General features: G+C 50.2%; 1 protein-coding gene and 1 long non-coding RNA gene across 2 annotated transcripts in view; both read right to left on the reverse strand.

Annotated features, from left to right (window-relative positions):
• Positions 1 to 22506, reverse strand: part of DIP2C (DIP2 acetate--CoA ligase C (putative)) — a 356092-nt gene that overhangs the window by 271219 nt on the left and 62367 nt on the right. The gene's annotated exons all lie outside the window — the stretch shown is intronic.
• LOC145721617 (uncharacterized) overlaps positions 3315 to 22506 on the reverse strand; it is a 44074-nt gene continuing 24882 nt past the window's right edge. The window contains exon 2 of the long non-coding RNA XR_014145428.1: positions 3315 to 22501. This is a non-coding gene — a long non-coding RNA (uncharacterized LOC145721617). The remainder of the gene's footprint in view (positions 22502 to 22506) is intronic.

Raw genomic sequence — 22506 nt, forward strand, 5'->3', positions numbered from 1 at the left:
CGCCTGGGTGGCTCAGTTGGTTAAGCGACTGCCTTCGGCTCAGGTCATGATCCTGGAGTCCCTGGATCGAGTCCCGCATCGGGCTCCCTGCTCGGCAGGGAGTCTGCTTTGCCCTCTGACCCTATCCCCTCTCATGTGTTCTCTCTCATTCTCTCTCTCTCAAATAAATAAATAAAATCTTTAAAAAAAAAAAAAAAGAGTTTCTCTAATGTTGCGTTCTAGAAGCTTCAGAGTTTTCATCTGCAGCTGTGATCCCATCAGAGTTAACGTCTGGATATGGGGTTTTCCACTTTGTTGTATATAGATGCCCAATGCTTCCTGCACCATTTGTTGAAAAGATGATCCACTGACCACCAAGTTGCTTTTGCACCTTGTCAAAAATCAATGGTCATATTTATGCGGGTCTATTTATAAACTCCATATTCTATTGATCCATGTTCCATCCTGAGCATATTATAATTTACTACTTACTTTAGCAAGAGTCTCTGTGTGGAAAAAAAAAAAAATGACATTACTTTCTGGAAGCAAAAACAAACTAATAACGCTCTACATGCCATTCCTCTTCTTGTAAGGAAGGGATGAAGCCCTGAAAGACAAAAATGCCTTAAAAGCTCTCAGGCAAATACACATGTAAAACTCAGCAACGTTCAGGGTGAAAGCAATTCATCTCAAAATAGTTTCCAAAGGCTCTATCAGTGTAGAACCAATTTCTCGATGTAGACACACCATCAACTCAGCAACAGACCAAAATTCATCAACAACTATTCAAAATCCTTTAATTAAAATTATGATATGAACATATTTGCAGATTAAGATTGGTGGACCAACGCAGACCAGGTAATAAATACCTGCAAGGTGCAGGAGAAGCAGGAAAGATACTGGGGCGGTTTCCTTCCCAGCAGAAGGAGCCTGATGGAGCAGGAAAGCAGACACTCTCTCCCTCTAAACGGTGGATCCTGAGACTAACTTCATAAACCAAACTGGGGACCGGGGCGGAGGCTGAGGGCCTGCCCCCGAAGGCCTCAGAGCAGATGGCCTCTACGGCCCCCTAACGAGGGGCTGGATTGTTGGGACAAGAGCAGCAAAGGTAAGTAATTATCGGGAAAAGCAGAATACTAGCACGTGGTGCCAAGTAAGAGCGCAGCATGGGACACAGCCTCGGGGGGAAGGCACGGACTCTTAGGACACACAGCTCTGCTCCTCAGCCCTGGGAAGGCTGGGATTACCAGTACCCACACACTGATCGTCTTCCCTCGATGACGACCCCAAACGCAAGGCTCCACATCTCCTTCTAACCCTGGAAGTTCAACAAAGAACTCGGATGCCCACCCTCTCCCGGCCTGCCATAAACACCGCTCTGATTCATTCACGTGGAGATTAAACAGGCACCTCCCGCCCCGACTGATCCAGAGAGGGGTTTGTTCCTCTTTAACGAAACACGGAGCCAGGAAGAGGCTCCTGACTGTTGCTACCAGAGTGTTTGGTCCCTGTGAGTCAGAGGAGTGCTTGTCCATTCCTCTGCCTTCAGAGTGCTAGAAATTAAACGTAGAAGGAGAAGAAACCTGGAAACTCTGCTAAAGCAATAAGAATAAAAGCTCTGGCAGTCGTCACCATTTTGATGAAGCATGTAGAGGGGACACATCCCCCCGTAAGAGAGTCACACGCACACACTGATGCGCACCAACCAACTGCTACCAGAAAGTTCCTCCGCCAAACCCTCTACCCCACCATCACACGACACAGCAGTGATGCCCTGCACACTCCACAAAAGCCACCCGGCCGGGGGGGGCGGTGTCACAAAAAGGCCACCAGAGGAAAAAGGCACAATCGCTCCAATGAATGGAGGGCACAGCACCAAACGTTTCTGGAACTGTTCTTGACGCAACCTTTTCATTCCGTCCCAAACAGCCTAAAACAAAATTCATAAAACTCTTTGAGGTGGGAAAGACGTCAGGGATCTCCTTAACCATAAATCTTCACTCTTCGGGTCTGAGGTAAAATAATGGGATTCTCAAACCAGTGGCCGTTTGGCATGTTGCATCTTGTGTCCAATAACAGCACATCCTCGTTCCGTGAAGGATTAGAGTTTTATAAGGAGTCAAGAGCGACAGAGAACTATTTTTGGTGAGTTAAACACCAGGTTGAAAGCAAACTAGTGTCCCTGGCTGTTCACGCGTGGTGGATAAGCTGGGCAAAGCGGATGATGGAAGGAAAGAAACCATCTTGAAACCTGACCCCCTCAGGAAACCGGACTTAGAGACGGAACAAGCGTTCAGTGTCGTGGAAACGGCAGAAGACCCGGTCAAGGCTCTCCTGTTCCTTGGATCTGGAAGTACAGACCTGGTGCCCAAAGGGACAACCTCTGAGCGGGCAGGGTCCTCCCTGCCTCCCCGCATCCTGGAGGAGGACAGAGGTGGTGGAAAACCAGTGCCATCCTTCTCCTCATCCTGTTCAAGCTCCTCTGGACGGGAGTATCTTCTAGAACCTCCCCTGTTCCTGGAAGCGAATGCTCACTGCCATTGGTGCCCCAGCCCTGCCCTTCCTATTCTGGGAGCTCAGTGACCACAAAGAGCTCCCTGCTCTCCGTCCATCAGGCCACCTCCACCCATGGTCATCTGCACACACCTGAGGAGGCTCAGACTGTACAATCATGGTGTACATGGTGAGCCTGATGGGCTGGCAGGAAGCGGCGTCTGGACCAGCTGTATCTGCCTGGACCTTCAGCTGCTCTTCTTCCTTCACTGTGCTTGTCAACGCACCGTAGTCACAGATCCCTACGCTGTGCTCAAAGAGCCCACGGAAATCACGCAGGAATGTCAATCAATTACGTGTTCTTACCTTTCACTTGTCAACAACACTGCAACATGGATTCCATACATTTTGTCACTAAAATCAAAATAATTATCTCCATTTATCCCAGATAATGTAGGCACTTTGCATTATTAGTGTAATTGGTAAGCCAACCACACACCCACACTTGCATCTTTTCTTTTTAAGATTTATTTATTTCAGACACAGAGAGAGAGTGTGTGTGCACGCACACAAGCAGGGAGGAGGCAGAGGGAGAAGCAGGCTCTCCCCTGAGCAGGGGGCCCGACTGGTGACTGAATACAGCATCCCTTTACGTTTCTTTCCCTCCTAGTTGGATAAAGCACAAGTCGATGAAACAAATTTGAGGAACATCAAGGCAAGAGAACTTTCAGGTCAAACTCTAGGGATCAACAGAAAAGAAGCTGCAGTAACTTGCATCTTCTGTGACTCCCCCATATTTAAGGGCTGCAAGACAGTGAAATGCAGACATTTTCAGAGACCCACTCAGGGCTTCATAATCCCTACAGGTTCAAGGCCACTTGAGTAGAAGACCACAAAGTCATCCAATGCCGACGGGAACAGGGCACACACAGTCCTGGGAAATGATGTGCCGCAAATACTGAATATTCCTGTACAGTTTTTACGATTCACTGAAGAACTACGAGGAGTCCTGAAGAAGAGCTAGAAAAGTATATTCAAATACAATTTTACATCTCAAGTGAAAAACACCATGGTCACATAAGAAGAAAAAACATGCAGGCTGTCCATTTGGGAGCATTAATTAAAATGCAGTTTCTTTCTGTTCTATATGTGTAACTTCAACATTCTCAGACTTCTGTATAAGTAATACATTTGCTCAAGTAGCCAAAGTAATAATAAAACTAACAAATTTAAGATCTGAGCAGCCATTTGGACGTCAGGATGACTTTTATACGTGTCTGAATATGAGAAAGTGGTTGTGGGTATTAATACAGCATCTGTATAATCAGAGCTCCTGTTGGTTCCCTCGCAGATAACATTATCACATAATGACATTCTTATCTTGTACAAAGAAGTCCTGCCTTGAACAGACACACACACCAAACAGTCCAAATGTCTGTCAGTGGGAGAAGGGATGAGTGCAGGATGTTCCCACAACAGAATATTCCACAGCACGAAAACCAAATAAATCAGAGCTGACCCTCTGCCCACAACCAAGCCTCCAGAGCCGAGTCTGGGAGGCCCGCATGTGGGGCGGGAGTCCCTGCTGGGCCGGCTCGTGGGCTGAGTGCCTGGGTGAGCCCGGGAGCTGCTCCTGCCATTCCTCCCCGAGCCTCTGCACACACCTGAGGCTCTTCACAAATCGTGAGATGGAGCCCCTAGGGACAGCAAGTGCTGAACACATAAATCTCACACCTCTGTGCTGCATTTTGGGGTCTACCTCGGTTTCCCTGCTGGAGGTCCACTCCCTGGAGAAGGTCCTGTTTGTTCACCTTGAACCTCCAGGGATGACCAAGGGTCTGCGGAGAGTGACTGCCTGGGGGACAGGGCGCAGCAAGCCCACTTTCCGCAGCAGTGAAAATACCCCACTTATTACGTACAGCCCAGCCGAGCCACCAGCTTGGGGATCCACGCCCACATGGCGGCCACTCCCAGTTCTCCTGGCTCAGCTCATCCTCACAGCTCACTGTAACAATGTAGCCGCACAGGAACCCTTAAATGCACACATGTAGGATCTGTTCCCGTACTTAAAAGAGCGTACAGTATATAGTGACAGAACTTTAAAACTCCTGCTGCGTTTTGTGCGGAAGTAGCCAGGCATGGACAGGGTGAAGGCCTAAGGTCACATCAGCTGTTTATGTGCAACACTCTTCCCTACAAAAGCCCTTTTTTAACTGCACAAGTTCCCAAAATCCCTGCACCCGCATTCACAGGAGGAAAAGCCTCTAACAGGTATTGTACACCCCAACGTGAAACTTCCCATTTTAGACCCCACCCTGACCTGCATGGCTCTCTATGTAACACACAAGGGAGGCATCAGGCGCCATTCCTGAGCGACAGGGCCTCCTAACTGGACATCCCCACCGCTGGGAAAGGACCAATACGGAGTGCAGAAAACGAGTGCAGAAAGATTAGGTATTTTCTCAAGATCAAACCAGGACTGAACCCCCAGGCAGGGGCCTGAAGCCCAGCTTTCTGGGCTCGAGCTGTATTTATGCTACGACAGATGTCTGTCCCGAATCATCTGGGCTTCAATACTGGTGGCCCGGAAGATGCTGGGCTATCCGCCCTGAAAAACAGTCCTAAATCTCACACCATACGTGCTGAGAATCAGCTACTTTGGGGGTGCCGTGGAGAGGCGTCCAGGACCCAGTGGAGGGTGCCTTCTTCATGAGTGGGGCTGGGGGTAGCCATGGTACAGTCCCCCAGCTCCCAGCCCCTGTGCAGGAGCTTCCGGGAAAGGAGCCCACAGGGGCCCCTTCCAGCTCCAGGCCCGGCGGGCCGCAGCTCCCTGCAAGGGCTTCTGAGAGAGCAGCCGTAACTGGCCAATGGGATGAGGCCGGACTATGCCCTCTACAGGAGGTTACAAGAAGCAGCCAGGCACGTGACCGCGGGGAAACCAGCTGAAGACCCAGACTGCAGACACCCGGCCATCGGGGAGTTCACGGCAAGCATCTGGGACTCTCGGGGACACAGAGGCACATCCATAAGATGAGGGTTAACAGGGACACAACACTCAGCGCCTGTTCCTACAGTGGAAAGGAGCTCACCAGGAGACTGGAGCTCACCTCCTTCCGGAGCATCCCTCGGGCCATTGGTGGGAACAGGACCGTGATGCTGGTAGAGCAGTTCCTGGCCCCGCATCCATGGAGGGGACGAGACCCGTGCGGAGCGCCGTCCTGTCACCATGCTCATGGTGTGGCATTTCACAGACTCTGGACTCACCTCGCGAGCCACCGGCCGAGGACGCATCTCACAGCTGGGGTCACAGCTCCCCACACAGCACTATTCTAGAACAGAACCGCTCACGGTTTCATCACCCTGCCCCTAGTTGGCTGGAACAAAGCCCAGAATTCTTTTAAATTATTACAATGTATCACAGTGAACAGGCAAGGCGACTGGGTAATAACTGAGTTGATACACTATTGCTCAAAAAAGCAAAACAAAGTTTAATAAGAAAAAGAAGTCCCCTACACAAAATAACTGTTTTTAGACCCAAAGCAGTGACTTAACCCAGGAGCCCACAAATGACAATTGCAGGTCTCGACGCTTGGAACCCACACAGACAACTTCCTGCTTTGTGTTTTCATCAAGGATGCTAAACATAGGCCCCAAATAGAGTCCCTCGTGCTAAGCCCACATCACGGAACGGAGACTTCATACCTAAACGAATTACAGGTTCAACCTCTCCCGGGAGTGGAATCTTAAACCAGGCAATGTGTTACCACCGGGTCAGCAAGGGTGCAGGGAGCTGCCTGACAGGCCCCTGCTGTCCCCAAAGGAAGGCGGCCTTGCCACAGACAATCCATCCTGCTGGTAATGTCCTCGTCCGGCCCCTGGGCCCGCAGAAGCTCCATTCTGTACGGCGTGTGGAGCTCCTTCCCACATGCACGGCGGGAAGCTCATTATCTACCTGTTTATTCTACAGATCTTTACTCAACTCTCAAGAAAACCATACTTTAGGAGCCACAACAGGACAGTTTCCCTGAAAGGTCTGAGCCGCAGGAGGGAGCTGGTTGGAGGGGTGAGCGGCGTCCGGAGAACCTGTCTGAGCAACTTACTGCCTATCCGTCCTCCCCCTCCAGCTGTGCCTGCTGCCCGCCCAGAGCCTGGCGTCCCGAGGTCCACCGCCTGCACAGGACAGACACGCGCAAACCGCACTTCAAGTCTACCCCAGCATCCACCCCAGCTTATCTCCCTGAAGGCAGGCTGCCCAGAGGCGACCCGTGGTCTGCTCCTCGCCCTGACACCCAGCACCCCTACCCCTTCTGGGCCATGCTCGGAGACCCCGAGCAAACAGGATGCACAACAGCATTAGTTACAAAGATGACAAACGTTTTACTATCAATTAATAATCAATGCTTGCCACAAAAATGAAAACAGTGAAGATATTTTTAACTATCTAAATGAATTTGTTTCATTGACTTGCTCCTAACGAGACATGATAAAACTAGGCTTGTATTATATAAGTCTTTAAATGTCCTTGAACTGTTTCTGTCCCTTCTTATTTTTATATAAAATAAGCCTAAGGTTAGAAGAACATAAATAATATCACCGATCGCAGCGGAGATGACATGAGGGCAGAACTTGCCCCCATAAGGGATGGACTGACCCCAATTCCTCTCCTTCCCACACACGCAAACACCAGAATGCAGGAGTGAGGACGGAGTGTGGACCTGCCCCTGACTTGGGAGTCATCCTGGGGGACTCGCCGCGGCCCCACAAACAGCCCTGCAGCCGGGATGCTCTCCCTCTGCCCTCCTCGTGTTCCAGAGAGCTCACTAACGCAAGGAGCTCAAGTCACGCTCTGCACACGGCACCGCTGAGGACCACAGTAGGCGTCCCCCTCCAGACACCAGGAGCCCGCGGGCAGGTCAAGGCTGAAGGAGCTGATCTGGTAACCACTCATCCATGGGGAAGACCCGTATGTCCTCCTAGACAAGGAGCCAAAGGTGCCACAGTCAATCAACTTAAGAGAGTACTTAGCTCACACATAAAAAAGGAACAGATGTGAGACATCATCAGCATCGTTCAGCAGGTGCACATTGGCGCCGGCCGCTGCCACACGGGTGTCTTCCCTCCCTCTTGCTCCAGGGCCGCTGAAGGTAGCGCTTTCCTGCCTTTCCAAGAGATCCTGAAATTCAGCCCAAACCCTCTGGGGTTCAAGCCTTTAAATCAATGAAGAATCTCAATATGGATTTTCTCTCCCTAAATCCAAATGCCCACCCCCAAAAAACATACATACAACTATGATACGCATTACCTGGGGAAAGAAACCATTGAAATCCCATGCAGACACCACAGGGACACCCTTGTCCCCACCCACCAACCTCCGCAGTGCCCTGGAAACCCCCAGGGGCCACCATGGCTGCACATCTCCGTGGACACGCTCATTCCCCAAATCCAAAGCCAAGTAGGGCCTGAGGGCTTAAAAGAAAACCCACACCATGCCTAGCTTCTGTTTTGATGTTTGTAAGTGTGAGAATAAAGTAAGAACCCTCACTTGCTGCGTGAATGTGACAGCAGACGAGGCAGAGCAAAACACCTGAAGCCAGGTAAGAGGTAACGGTTACAGGTAACGTCTGCCACCACCGGCAAAACGGAAGCCCAAGGATGTCAGCCTTGTGTCTACAGTGGGTACAACCTCACTCCTGGAGACGTCTGCATCGGGGACCCACGTGGCCCCCACCTCTGCTGCAAACACGGAGGGAACCAGCACCCCAGAAATAAGAAGGAACAAGTCAGCCCACAAACCACACCTTTCCCAGTCATGAACTCAGTTCAGAGCCAGAATCCCTGACCCCTCGCCCCAGAAGGACAGAAGAAATGCCGTTTCCCCCTAGCTGTGGGGGGACGGATGGTCAAGAGAAGCGACACTTCACTGAAATGGTTAGAACCAGTCGACCGTGCACACAGAGCAGGCTAAGGACGGAGCCGTCCCACTGGAACACAACACCCATGAAAACAGGCGTTACGAGGATTCACAGAAACATCAGCTCCTGGGAGGGTTCCTCCTCCTGTTGCCAGAAAGATACTGAGGAACAAATCTGCTGGGACAGAGCCCGCCTGCTGGACAGTAGGTCAGGGATGGAAACTGGAGAGGGGCGGACGAGTGTCCAGGCCACCTAATCCAGACGCCACACGGGAGGTCACTCGCCTGCCCTTCAGGGGAAATGCAAGGCAAACCAGGTGCCCTGACTCCTCACCACCCACCTCCTATCTGTCTTTGTAGCTCATAGAGTTTATGAATAATAAAGAAATCTAAAGATCATGAGTTTCAAAACAACACATTTAGATTGCGAGCAAGAAACACAAACTAAAAGGAGATTAAGTGGCGAGAAGCTTTGCAAATTCACCTAAATGTGGTTTATTGAATCCCCAAACTCAAATACCAACCTTCCCAAAGGACAGGAGAAGAACTCTGTCTCTGCCATTTCAAGTTTCACTTGTATACAGAATCCCTCCTAATATAAGAATAATCCAACCAGTAATTAGTTCTTTCCTCTCAGGAAAAAGGCTAAAACCATTTTTAAAGTCCCTCAACAAAACCCCACATTCTTGTCATCTCTCTGTGTTTTAGAATGAGAGGCCTATTCAGCTTCAAGCATCTACAGTACTGTTTCTTTTCAACAGCATTTATGTGAACAGACATGGGAATGTCAAAAAACGCTCAGTCTGAGGTTTCAGAACCCACAGAACACATGTTTTAACAAAGGAAAAAAATACCATAGCGTGGGTCACCTAAATATTCTGTCTTTGCTTTCACCTGGAGGGGGAAAAAAGCCAAGTAGATGCCCCATGTCCCTCAAAAAACAAGGAACAGTATTCCTCACACAAGGCATTATTTCTAACCACCTCCCTCTTATCACCACCACCCAACAAAATCTGCAAGACAATTTCAACATATTTCGCTTTAATTCCACTGAAATTAGACTGAAGAGCTTACAACTGATTTGTGTATCTTTAGAATCCAAATGTGGGACTCTAACAGAAGTTAACTCCTTTTATTATGAGTACCCTCAACTTTTCTAGAATGTTCTTGAAGAGATACATCCATAAAACTTCTGTAAGTTTTCCACTAACTGCTGTGGGATGCAGAGGTGGGGCAGAGACGCACGTGTGTATACCCACAAACTACGCACACTCCCAATCCCTCCACTCCCAGGGATGGGCCCTCTCCTTAAGGACTCGGGAGGGAGTACAGTTGTCTGGGAAGGGACAGGCTTTCTTAGCGAAGGATTACACGCAGAAACAACACCCTGTATACGGTGACTTGCCTTCCCAGGCCTGCCCCCACTCCCAACCCTGCCGTTGCTCACGTGCATCAGCTCAGACACTGAGGAGGAGGGGACCCGTCGTTAGACCTGCTGGTGATACAACAAGGGTCCACCATATGCATTTCTGCTGGTCTCCGCTGGGGCCTCCCTCTCGGGCCCTGAGTCCCCACGCAGGGGCTGCCAAGGGGCGCTGGTACCCTGCTCACAGGGGCATGTACAGGGCCCAACCTTAGTGCAGAACCTGAGCCTGGTTGAAATGACAGATAGCCGGTACAGTCTGGATGGGGCTTCGAGAGAAGGGGAAGGGTCCAGGTCACGGCATTCATCGACACAAACCCTACACACCCACCCTCCTCTGCACGAATCTCAGACACGCACAGCCTGGATCCGACCCTCGGCTGGAGGGCTCCTGTCCTCACTCAAGGCACCTCACCTCCGCGGCCTGGCGCTCCTTGCCCCGGCAACGGCAGGGACACCAGGACCCAGGTGGGAAGGCTGCAGGATGACCTGAACCCACGCCGTGTAGGGAGCGGCAGAGTGCCGGCCACACAGAGGCCTATGGCCTCGGCTGACCGTCTGCCAGCAGCTGGGCTGCGCACTCCTGAGGTCGGTACGAAGCCTTGCCTGTACCTGCTTGTCTCAGACTCACACTGACCCCAGGCCAGGAGGAAGGGCTGAACTGGGCCAACAGGGCTCTGTGCAGAGCAAGTCCAGGAGGGAGCCTGGGACTGGGACTGTGGGTGGGTGACGTGTTGCTGAGGGTCCGGGTAACGGACACCCACTGCAGGGCTTTGGTCACAAAACTTTTATTCTGGTATTCCGGGTTCCCTAGTAAAACACAGCTCACACAAAGCAGAGGTGCTGCACACCCCCAAGGCTCGAGGTGGGCTGCACACCTAACGATCACGGCCGGGACCCTCCAGATTGATAACGTGCACAGGAATTTTAGGTGGAGATTGCATGAGATGGCTTTTCAGGGACTTCATTTCTGCCAGGTGTCGTGAGGGTCCAGTGCGGTGATGCACGGACAGCACCTGGCCCACCTCTCGGGATGTGTGGGATCTGGCAAGGCAGCAATGGAGGCTGGCCCCAGGTTTCTAGTAAGTGATGGGGGGACCTGCAGCTCCCCAGAGGTGTCGGGAGGCGTGAGGAGAAGCCCAGGCCACAGTTTCCAGAGCACGTGGTGGACACACCCATGGGCACCCGAACAAACGGAAGAACTCTGGGCCGGAGTCAGGAGACTGCGCGTCTCGTCCTGCGGCACCGCCCGGGACAAGGCTGGGATTCGGTGCCCCTGAAGCTCCAGGTTTCAGAAAGTCTGCCTTGTCGCTGGGTGACGTGAGGGGCCAGAGGGAGCAGAGCAGGCGGGCAGGTGCCCTGTGCTATGGACTCCGTGTCCATCCCCCCAGAACTCAGGTGTTCAAGCCCAGCGTCCAGCGGGACACTATTAGGAGGCGGAGCCTCTGGGAGCTGAGGACGTCGTGAGGGGGCCCCGTGATGGGGTTAGTGCCCTTGCAAGAAGCAGCAGGGAGCTGGCTGCCATAGGTCACCCTCGGGCTCCCCTCTATCCCGCGCCGCCGTGGGAGGCCACAGCGAGAACCAGAAGGAGGACCCCCCTCTCCAGAACTGACCACACGTGGACCTCCAGCCTCCGGAGCTGGGAGCAATCACAATGCCGGCTGGTAAAGCCCTAGTCGGGGGTATTTTGCTACCCCGGGGTCCCGAGCCGAGACCCCACCTCACCTGCTGGCCACAGCACCCCCACCAACAGCCGCCACAGAGCACGGACTTCTCCTGGTCCTCCTCCCACCTTCCCAGACGACAGACACTTTCATCAGAACAGAAATCAAGAGGACTTCCCCGGTGAGTTTTGAAACCATCTGAGCCCTTCCCATTCCCTTCCAGCCCCGGCCAAGAGCTGCCCATGAGGGAAACGGCATGAAGCCTGCGGGGGACGCAGAGCAGGAGGGGAAGCGACGCAGGGAGGAGGTTCTCAGCGCCCTTGGTGCTCCCGCGGGCCCGCGCCCCCACACACGCATCCCTCGGGTCTGATGGCGGCTCAGGCGGGTCCAGCACGGGCACGCGGACACTGGCTGGCACCCAGAGTGCCTCCTCAAAGCATCCCTACAGCAGCGCTGGGTGATGACGTGAACCGATGTTTTCCACACTCATGAAAACCCCTCCCAAGCGTGAGTTCACCTGCTGAACAACGGCGCGCATCTGGCTGCAGTGCAGCCACGATCCACAGGTGACGTGTTACACGTGAACGTGACGGACGGAGCTGCGGGAAGGCCGTGCTCCCCTTCGGGTTCTGCCGAGCCCGGAAAGGGGGACTGCTCCGCCCACACTCACTCGTCTACACTTACGTCCTGTGTCCTTAAAAAGAAAACCAAACAGCTGACTTTTTTCTCCAGCCAATCATCCTACTTTGTGCTGCGGCTGATCCTCCAATGCCACGGGCGCTGGCGTCCACCTTTGCACCCTGAAAAATCCACGGGTAACTGAGTCCCCCAAACACTTCACTGATAGCCTACTGTGGACAGGAAGCCTTACTGAGAAGTCATTAACCGATATTTTCTATGTGCTATCTGTTATATACTGTATTCTCACAATAAAGAAAGCTAAACAAAATGTAAGGAAAATCTTAGGAGAAAACACATTTACAGTACTGTTCTGTATTTATCGGAAAAAATCTGCATATAAGGAGACCTGCACACTTCAAACCCATGCTGTTCAATGGTCAACTGTAGAGGTTTTAAATTATAACACTCTCATTGCTTCTAAAAACAAAGTCATACAAACATAACTAGCATTATTACCACACCACGTATTCGGTAAATTTCTAGATCATCAGGCAAAACCGAAAATAAAGCTACATAAAGGTTTACAACACCCAACAATAAAAAATACACCCATGCTTCAAAAATCACCATTCTCATTTTAGATGTCAAGAGGCATGAGAAAAGTTGAAATGCTCTTGATTTTTCTTAAAACTGAAATGACCACTTTTTAAAACCTTATTTTAAGAAATGACTACTTTTAGAACTATAATAAGTTTATGGATCCAGACGGATGCTGTGGATTGGCTCACTTGATCTCAATTCCAGATGAAGCTAAAAGCTAAAACTACGCTTCCCAGACACGCAGGTTTCCCATGCACTCCAATGTGGTCTGGAACGTGGGCACACTCCCCGCTCTGTTGAGAGGGGTTCCGGGGGCAGGCAACGGCAAGTCCACAATAGGGAGAGAAGGTGTGAGGCTGCGGCATCCTCGGGATGGAGAGAAGCCTGCAGCATCTGGGTAACAAGCACTTTGCTCCCACTGATCAGCGGTGCAAGCAGCTGGTCTCATCACCCAGGACGCAAAGCTTTGGAGTGTGGAGGGTGCACAGGGGCATCAGGTCCTTCGGTCTTTGGGGATCTTTCCAGGAAGCACAGCAGGTGTGGGCACTTCCTTGCCAACCTGTCCTGCAGCACACGGGGCTCAGTTGACCTCCTTGCTGTCAGACATCAAGGTCTGTAGGGTCTGGAACACATGCCGACCGACAGCCCTCCCATAGGCCATCTGAGCAAAGTCCTCATGTTGCATTCCTGTTGGAGCATCTGGCACTGACCCTCAGACCCATACATGCCGCTCCTGTTCCCCCCCAGAAGCAAAGGCAAAAGGGCAAGGTTCTGCCGTAGGGACACAAGGCAACGTCTTGTCCCCAGTCACGGCTCCTCAATAGACCAGAGTCCCAGGGAAACCCTACACATGCAGATGGACTCCTCTGGAGCAGGGCACGGGGCTTGGCAGAGACAGGTGTGCCCAGAACCAGAGCCTCTGCTGCAGAGGTCGGGGGGGGGGCGGGGGGGGCGCTGAACGTGACTCACATCCCATCCTACAGTGACTGGGAGCTGATAAACACACGACATCCGGGAGAGTTCCCAGTGCTGATTTTTAAGGACAGTTCTCTCAGGAGCAATTAGCCAACAACTTGCCCTACACCCTCTAACACAAACTAAAGCCCGCCCCAGGAATGCCCGGTCACCACCGATCTGCTTGGAAAGATGTTGGATGCTCCCAGTTAAGGTCCAACATGTCAATTCACATGTGAAACCTATGTGAACATTAGTTATTACAAAGTACATGAAATAGGAAAATGACAACTTCCAGCCAGTTTTGCCATTTTACTGTTCCCAACAGTTCTTTGGGTGAGTTCTGCATCCCAGTCCCCAAACCTCGATTAGTGCAGACTAGGGACTTCTGCGGATCTCTAATTAGCTTTAATTTTGTATTGTAAACGCACAGTGCAGGAAAGCCTAGTCTCCCAGGAGACCTGAACAAGCATTTCCAACGCATCAACAACAGGAAGGGACTATGTGACTAAAATATAGGGTTTTTTAAGGCCCAAATAATAGACCCAAAGTAGATACTACTTCTGTCCAATTTTTCTTTTTCCACTGAAGTTTAGTTACCGATTATTTCCTAGAAACCACCTCTCATGATCATTTAAGGGACAGGAAAGGCTCATACGATGTCGCTATTTCTAAAACGCTCAGAGGTAAAGAACAGAAATGCTGGATTCGTTTCCTGATCTGGAGATCAGGAATCTCACCAGGCTAAATTCAAGGTGTGGGCAGGGCTGGTCCCTCCTCCTCTCCAGCTTCCTTGGCCGACAGCCGGCATCACATACCTCAGGCCCCTCCCCAACCCAACCCTAGGACTGCAGCTAAATCTTATCTCACTACAATAAACAGCTTCCTGATTATATAAACCTTTATGTTTGGAATTTTTAAAGGAACTATCCTCCCCCCAAAACAAATTTCTCCATAATTACAGAAATGAATTTCCTCCACAAACACAATTCTCAATTCTATGGTCCCGCATACACTAAGAAAGTATATTAAAGAATAGAGACAAGAACTATTTAGTTAATTTGGGGGTTTGCCTAGGACTTGGCCACACATGACCTACCCCTGGCCAGTTAGGGGGCTGTAAAACCAATATCTGGGGGGAAGGAAAACATGAATTCTCACTTAGGCCCAGGCCATATGTTCAGGGTTCGCCCTATCAAATTGTTGGCTGATGCTTTTCCTGCACATTCTCAATACTAGTCCATCACAGAAATTATAGTTCAAGGACACTGAGAGGGCCCTTGCTATCTGAACAGTCTAAGCGCAAGCCAATCAAGAGACATGGACAATGCGATGCTTTATGACAATACAGAACATCGAAGTATCGGGGGCAGACGGCTGTTTGTGGAGGCTCGGAGAGTACATGGAACGCACACGGCCAGCGTGCGTGCGTGTGTGTGTGTGGTGGAGGGTCGGTCCTCTGCTCCCCGTATGTGACCTGAGAGTCACAACCTCCTCCCCCCAGTGCAGAGTGTTGGGGGCTCTGAGATGGTTGGACGCCAGACATTTCAGATCTAAGTGAGGTTTTCTTCCTAAAATGGGAAATCAGGGTGGCACAGTCAGACGCCTACCACCATCCCGACTACTGGCATTCAGGGGGTCTTCGGACATTATGAGAATCCAAATCTATTAGCTTCACACCAGATTCCAGAGTTTCCTGAAATGTACTTTTCCGTTTGCCACTCAGCATTGTCTCACCAAATCCAGTGACGTCTCAATCCCTGACCAAAAACATAACGTCACCACAGATCACAAGATGCATGGATGCCCTGCCCTGAGCCCTGGTCTAAATATATAAACTGTTATTTGTAAAAGACGGTTATTGAGGCAAATTCTCGGTGGAAACCAGAAACCGTGACATTTCATCATCCCCGTTTTGGATCTGAATGTGAAGGTTGCTGCTGAACCAGGTCTCTGACACAGAGGAGTCATTTCTAAAGGAGGATGTGATTTAACCACAGCCCCTTCTGTTTGGGGTATCGATCCTCCTCAAACTGTGAACCATGGTCCACCAATACTTGCAGGTCATTCACCTAGACACAAAGATCACATAAAAATACCATAAAACTGCCTTCCTGGGAATTTCTCTCACACTCGTAAATAAACACAGAAGTGTGAATGCTCCCTACGGCCAGGACAGAGGGGATTCCCCCAACAACCAAAACAAGACTCATCTCACCAGAGGGGATCAGAGCAGAATGGCCCTCAGGTCTCGAGCCCAGGCTCTGAGAATACACCATTTCTGGGCACATGCAATGTTGTGAGCCCATCTCAGGGGTCCCTGCTTGTGAAGCACCCCCAACCCAAGGTGAAAAATCAATCCCTCCATCCCGGGCCCACAGTGGCCAGGTCCACGCCTGACACCACGCCACGGTATCACCTGGACGCCATGGTCTTTCAAAATGGGTCCCCAGAGCCAGCCGCAATGCCTGCCACTGGGAAGTTTCAGAAAGTGAGGATACAAGTGAACCACCAAGTCTGTTTTCTTCATTCTGCTCTGCAAATCCTAAGCGGTGTCTTCCAGGTGAGTTCTGTAAGGAAGGAATGGCCTGCCACAGGAGACCCGCCCCTCACAGCCCCCAGCGGGAGCACATCACACATCAAAGACGGCTACAGCTCGCCCGGCCTGCACTCCCGCTGCTGTGCCCATGCCCGCGGGCTCCCCCATGCCTCCAGAAGGCTCTGCAGGGGCCCCATGCAGCCACCGCCCACCCAGCTTCTCTGCTGGGACTTGGGAGTTCTCTTGAATCAACAAAAGCGTCCCACTTCTCAAGGACTCCTTGCTATCTCCCACACAAGATTAACAAGAGCCAAAACCCCTCTGAAAGAGTCATGTTTCTTCCATTTCAGAAACCAGACCCATCCCCAAATCAGAGAAAACACCGGCACACAAGTTTGTGGGACTGCTGATTTGTCAACTGTATCTGATCACCATGCTATTCTTCCATCTTGGTGCGGCAAGCTGGAAGAACTATGTTGCAGTAAAACCTGACTAGAGCCTAAAGAGGGGTTTCTAGCAATTATTTGACAGGTAACCAGAATACACCAAAAAAACAACGCCCAAAACCATATGTTCCAGTATTCACAACATGCCGGATCCTCTGCCGTACATACACACACACGCGTGCATGAGCTCTGCGCCGAGGGGTAACCCTCTAGGACAGACTTGCATCTTATGAGCCCTTCATGGTGCCCCGTACGGGGACCGAGCGCAGAGCAGACCCCACAACGTCCTATTTACTCTAACGGGGTTCTTCAGCACAAGGGAAGAGGGTGTTCGGTCTGCTATTAAGGCTTCTAAAGCCTTCCCTCCTCCTCGTCATTCCAGGAGGCCTTGAAGACACAGACACGATCTGGACCCAGAGGACAATTCGAACGTGCATGGGACCCTGAGACGGGAGAAGACTGCACCTCGAACCTGGGTGACCATTGTGCCCTCAGAAAGCACTTAACCACTTGCTGAGCTATGATGAAAACACAGCTGGGACACGTCCGGGAGTCCACAAGCCTCGAACGGTAGCTGACGCATCAATCCCCTTCCAGCTTTTCAGGCGGACTTGGAGAGGACTGCTCACAACCATATATGTCCATGAGCCCACATCAGACGGTGTCCATTTCCACGAATAAATTACAGCTGCCATCCTCATCAACAGACACTCAGGGAACCACGATTTATAATCTTCAGGGTGGATAAGGTGGGAATCTACAATAAGATTGTAGCATTTTACCAGTTCAGACAAAGCCAAAACAGGTTTCCAAAGCCACCTGAGCCCTGTCACTAAGCTGCACGAACCTGCAGTGAGGGCTTCGGCTCGCACTACAATCCCACGGGGTGAGCACCCCAGAGGAGGACGCAGGGCTCACAGCGGGCAGACGCTGCTGCCGGTTCTCCCTGAAACATGCACAAACGCTCATCAGCAAGTCTGATAGGACCCTCCTTCTCCCTCCCATAGCCACGCACAAAGATCATCTCAAATATACGTTGACACTTGCATTCAGAACAGACTTTCTGGGGGTAAACCTCCTTGCAAACCTGCTGCACATTATCCTACGACACGAGGGAGTTCACTACACAGAAGTCTTGTATAAAAATATAACATGGGATTATCATTCCCATGATACAGTTAAGCACTACTCACCCCGATGCCCAGCAGTATTTATTAAAAGTATGACTAACTGGTTCCCCTGAAATTCCTCACATGTTCAAAGCAGAAAACCCCTGAATCGCAAGTATAATCCTCATGGTTCCTATCACAGTCGTCATATAAACAGAAGTAATATTGCACCAGAAAAGGAAAAGGTAGGAACACATTTAGCTGCTATGACTCACTGTTCTAAATTCAATGTAAAATTGCTAAAAATATCAAGAGACAAATACGATTAGAATATATTTAACTATCTCCACCTAAATTCAAGTCCCTGTTAAGCACTGTGACCTTTTCCCTCATGGTACAAACTTTCCAAAAGTAAACGCTAGAATTAACAAGGTGACAACGTTTTCTGGTTCTGGAATCAAGAGGAAATTGGCAGAATGTTGTTCCCTCAGCTGTCAGGAACTTTTCTCTTGCAAAGTATCAGAGAAGGGAAGGAGCTGATGTCCTTTATTCACTAACAGTCCAGGAAGTAATGTTGAAGCCGAATGGAAATATTGGCAGTCCATTGTATGAAAGCTGATACTTTAAGAACAAGAGTAATTTCCTGAATTAACAACAGCTCCCATGGTGTCTTTTCAAAACCAGTTCATACGATCTAATAATTAACTCAGAAAACAATATAAGTCATCCTTTTATCTTTGGGAAAAAAAGGGTAATTTTTCCCCAAAACAGTTTCCCTTTCTTTCAAATGATTCCGTTTAATCTAAAGTTAAGACTATTTAACAGGATAGTCTCATGTTCCTTGGCTTTTCTAGTTGAAGTAAAGATACAGTGTTAGTTTCCGGTATACAATGTAGCGATTCAACACTTCCGTCCATCACCCTGTGCTTATCACAGATGCACTCCTTCATCCCCATCACCTGTCTCCCCGCACCCCCACCACCTCCCCTCTGCTGGACAGCACTGTGTTCTCTAGAGCCGAGAGTCTGTTTCTTGGTTTGTCTTTGTTTTGTTTCTTATATTCCACATGAGTGAAATCCTACAGTATTTGTCTTTCTCTGACTGACTTCACCAGCATTGTACTCCCTAGATCCACCCATTTGTTGTAAATGACAAGATCTCATTCTTTTTTATGGCTAATATTCTATTGTGTATATATATACTGCATCTCTATCCATTCATCAGTCAATAGGTCAGCACGTGGGCTGCTTCCATATCTTGGCTATTGCAGATAATGCTGCTAGAAGCATAGGGTGCATATATCTTCCCAATTCGTGTTTTGTTTTCTTTGGGTAAATACCCAGCAGTGCATTGCTGGGTCACAGGGTAGTTCTATTTCTAACTTCTTGAGGGACCTCCATACTGTTCTCCAGAGGGGCTGCACCAGTTTGCATTCCCACCAACAGTGCATGAGGGTTCCCCTTTCTCCGCATCCCTGCCAACACCTGTGGTTTCTTGTGTTGTTGATTTTAGCCATTCTGACAGGTGTGAGGTGGTATCTCAATGTGGTTTTGATTTGCATTTCCCTGATGACAAGTGATGTTGGCCATCTGTTTGTCTTCTTTGGAGAAATGTCTGTTCAGGTCTTCTGGCCATTTTTAAGACTTTTTTTTTTTAGTGTTGAGCTGTGGGTACCTAGCTGTTAGAGTGGCTAACATTTGCCAAACAGAGAAACAAGGATCAAAAAGAAAAACAACAAAAAACAAAAAACAAACAAAAAACCCTAATAAAAAAGAATATAACTAAATAAAACTAAGGGCAGAACTGATTGACAGCCATATATAGGGGACAAAAGACCCCAAGACTGGCAATTTTTTTTCTTCTCTGCAACAAATGTCAAGTCCCTAAGTTTCACCTATTTCTGGAAGCCCTTTGCCAGAATTCCTCAGGCTGTTCCAGGCATTCTACTCTCCCCAACCCAGGCAAACCAGGCCTGCGTCCCACACAGCCTTTCTCAAAGCACTGCGTACCTAAAATACAAGAGCCATCTCACCAACACTTCCTAAAACTTCCCCTCATGAAGCTTTTCTGGATTTAGCAATTGAAAATCTGAACACTTCCTTTCCATTCTCTTACTCTGGGCAATGAAACATTCTACGCTTTCTACTCAGCGAAAAGGAAAAAAAGAAAAAAGAGAAAAAGCAGCCCAGTGGGGGCAGGGTCAACTGCTGCTTATCCGTGACTGAACCCTGTCTCCCCGAACAGGGCCTGCCACACAGCAATTATTAGCTGAGTTAGTATCAATATTTTGTCTAGAGGTTGAAAAACATCTCTGTGACTTCAGACCCTTGGATCCACCAGTGGAGTGTGCCCTGGGGCCATTCACAACTGGTGTCCAAATCCTGTCCAAATGGGTCTTTTAATTTCAGGGCTTTCCAGACACAGCTGCTTTTGTTGTTATTTTGTTTTAAGAATCTATCATATCAGTGACCACCAAGAATAAACCCATTCACCTATTTTTCACAAATAAAACGTTCAATATGTAAAGGTATTTTTAAATCCATTACGTTGAGCTTAGCTCGATCTTCAAATGAGAATGTGACATTGGGAAGAAGTCCCCCAAGGATCGGGAGAACCTAAAGCCTCCAGGAGGAAGTCAAATATGGGGCAGGACATCGAGGAAAAACGGTTTCTTTGAATTTTTATTTCAAAAGAGCAGAGGCACCTGGAGCATGTTCTGTACTTGGTACTTCTCCACGTCCCCCGAGGGGACTGCACGGGGGAGCACAATGGGCGGGCGCACATCAGGGGCATATTTGCTCATGATCTGGCTGAGCGACTGCCACATGCCCTCACAGAAAGGATCAGAATCCACATGTAGTTGCTCATTGCTTTGAACAGAGGCAGAACTTTGAGAAAGAAAAGGAACGGTCAAGTCCCACAGAGCCAAGTGTCCTTTCTTCGAGGTCAGAAAGGGTCAGGGTTCACATGAGACACACTGGTTTGTTACTGAAAGCACTTGCTTATCCTTCCTTATTTATTCCTTAAGTAAACTTAGTTATTTCAAATGACTAATGACCAGGGTTCTTGGGTGGTTCAATCAGTTTAGGTCTGACTCTTGATTTTGGCTCAGGTCTTGATCTCAGGGTCCTGGGATGGAGCCCCTGTCGGGCTCCCTGCTCAGCGAGGAGTCTGCTTCTCCCTCTGCCTCTCCTCCTGCTCGCTCTCTTGAAAAATAAATAAATAAAACCTAAAAAAATAAATGACTACTGACCATTCTCAGCAGATGGGTGTACACTTTGAACGGGCTGCGATAGTGGTGTGTTTTAGCCGCACGCTTCCCCTGGTCTTGCTTACGACAGAACAATCCATGCCTGTGAAACTGGTGGTACAAGATCGACGTGTCTGGTTTAGGGTGGTCAACAGCAGAGTTGCGGGCGGTCTCATCTACAGAAGAACATTAGTTCTTGTTTTATACAGGAAAGGACCGTCAATTTGTAAGAAATGGATTTTAAGATTTCTAATTCCATTCCATAAGAACTTTAAAGAACAGGTGTGCAGAAATCTAAGGGCACCTGCTCCCTGCAAGTCAACGAGAGGATGCTCTGGACGGGCATGGCATCCGAATCTCCGGAGCCTGTTAAATCAGCACATGCTCTGCGCCCCTCCCAAACCCAGGGACTCTGAACCTGTGGGTGTGGGCCCATGGGTGGTTCTCAAGCTCACAGGTGGTGACGGACAAGCACCAGGGTCTGTGGATTCCCAGAAGCTGATGAAGAGAAACCCGACCTTTCAACACTTCATGTCACAGTTCTGCTTAAGCCAAGCCAGGAATGGATGTTCGACCGCAGACCACCCTATCCCCGGACACAGCGTATCTCAACAGGAGACCTGCCGGAAAACCAACGGGAAATTTTAGCTTACCTAACAATTAAAATTAGACAATGATTCACAGAAATGGCGTTGCCAGGGCTCCAGACGGCCCCACACTCTGGGCCGACACTGGCACATTCCGCCACGAGTTAAAGAAGCCACGTCAGGTGCACGCCCATGGGAGGGAAGACGTATTCTGCCTGCTCACTCTGCTCCTGGCAAGGCCCCCAGGCCAGCCAGGGCGTCCTGGACGTCAGGACGACACAGGAACCCCTCTCTGCCTCCGTGCCCACACGTACAGGAGGTCAGTGTGACAGGTAGAAGAATGGGGAGCTGCTTCTATAAATAAGCAGCTGGTCCTGGCATGGGAGTGGAGAGTGACCGCCTGGAATGTGCCCGCCAGGCCTGGGAGGGGTGGCGCAGCTGGGAGGAGCCCAGCCAGGCAGGAATCCGACTTGGAGGCCAGTCAAGGCACGGAGCACTGGTGGCCCTGGCTCGGCATTCCTGGCAAGGCTGGGGTGGGCACACACCGCCCCACTTTCCACCCGGACGGCGTGGATGCCTTGCCCCTTGATAACTATCACTGCTTCTCATCCGTGATCGATGCCATGGGACCCTCGCAGCAGGTCATTAGAGCACATGCACAGTCTGCGACCAAATCTCAAGTGGACTTTATACCAGGAACTGTCGCCTGGAGATGGGGTCCACCAGGCTTCTCCCTCCTCGCCGGAAATGTGGCCAGGGCAGCAGCTCCTCCGGCCCAGAGCCTCCCGAGCAGAGGCCCCAGACAGCAGCCCTGGGGCGCATGTGCATCTGCCCAAACCCAACACATCACCCACACCGGGCCTTGCCCTGCCTGCCTCCAGCCTGATTCAGGAACTCTGTTTTTCGGTGCAGACGTCCAGGAGGCCTGGG

The sequence above is a fragment of the Leptonychotes weddellii genome, chromosome 5 (assembly GCF_054177405.1).
Source record: "Leptonychotes weddellii isolate Sample4059 chromosome 5, ASM5417740v2, whole genome shotgun sequence".
In the NCBI taxonomy this organism is placed as follows: Eukaryota; Metazoa; Chordata; class Mammalia; order Carnivora; family Phocidae; genus Leptonychotes; species Leptonychotes weddellii.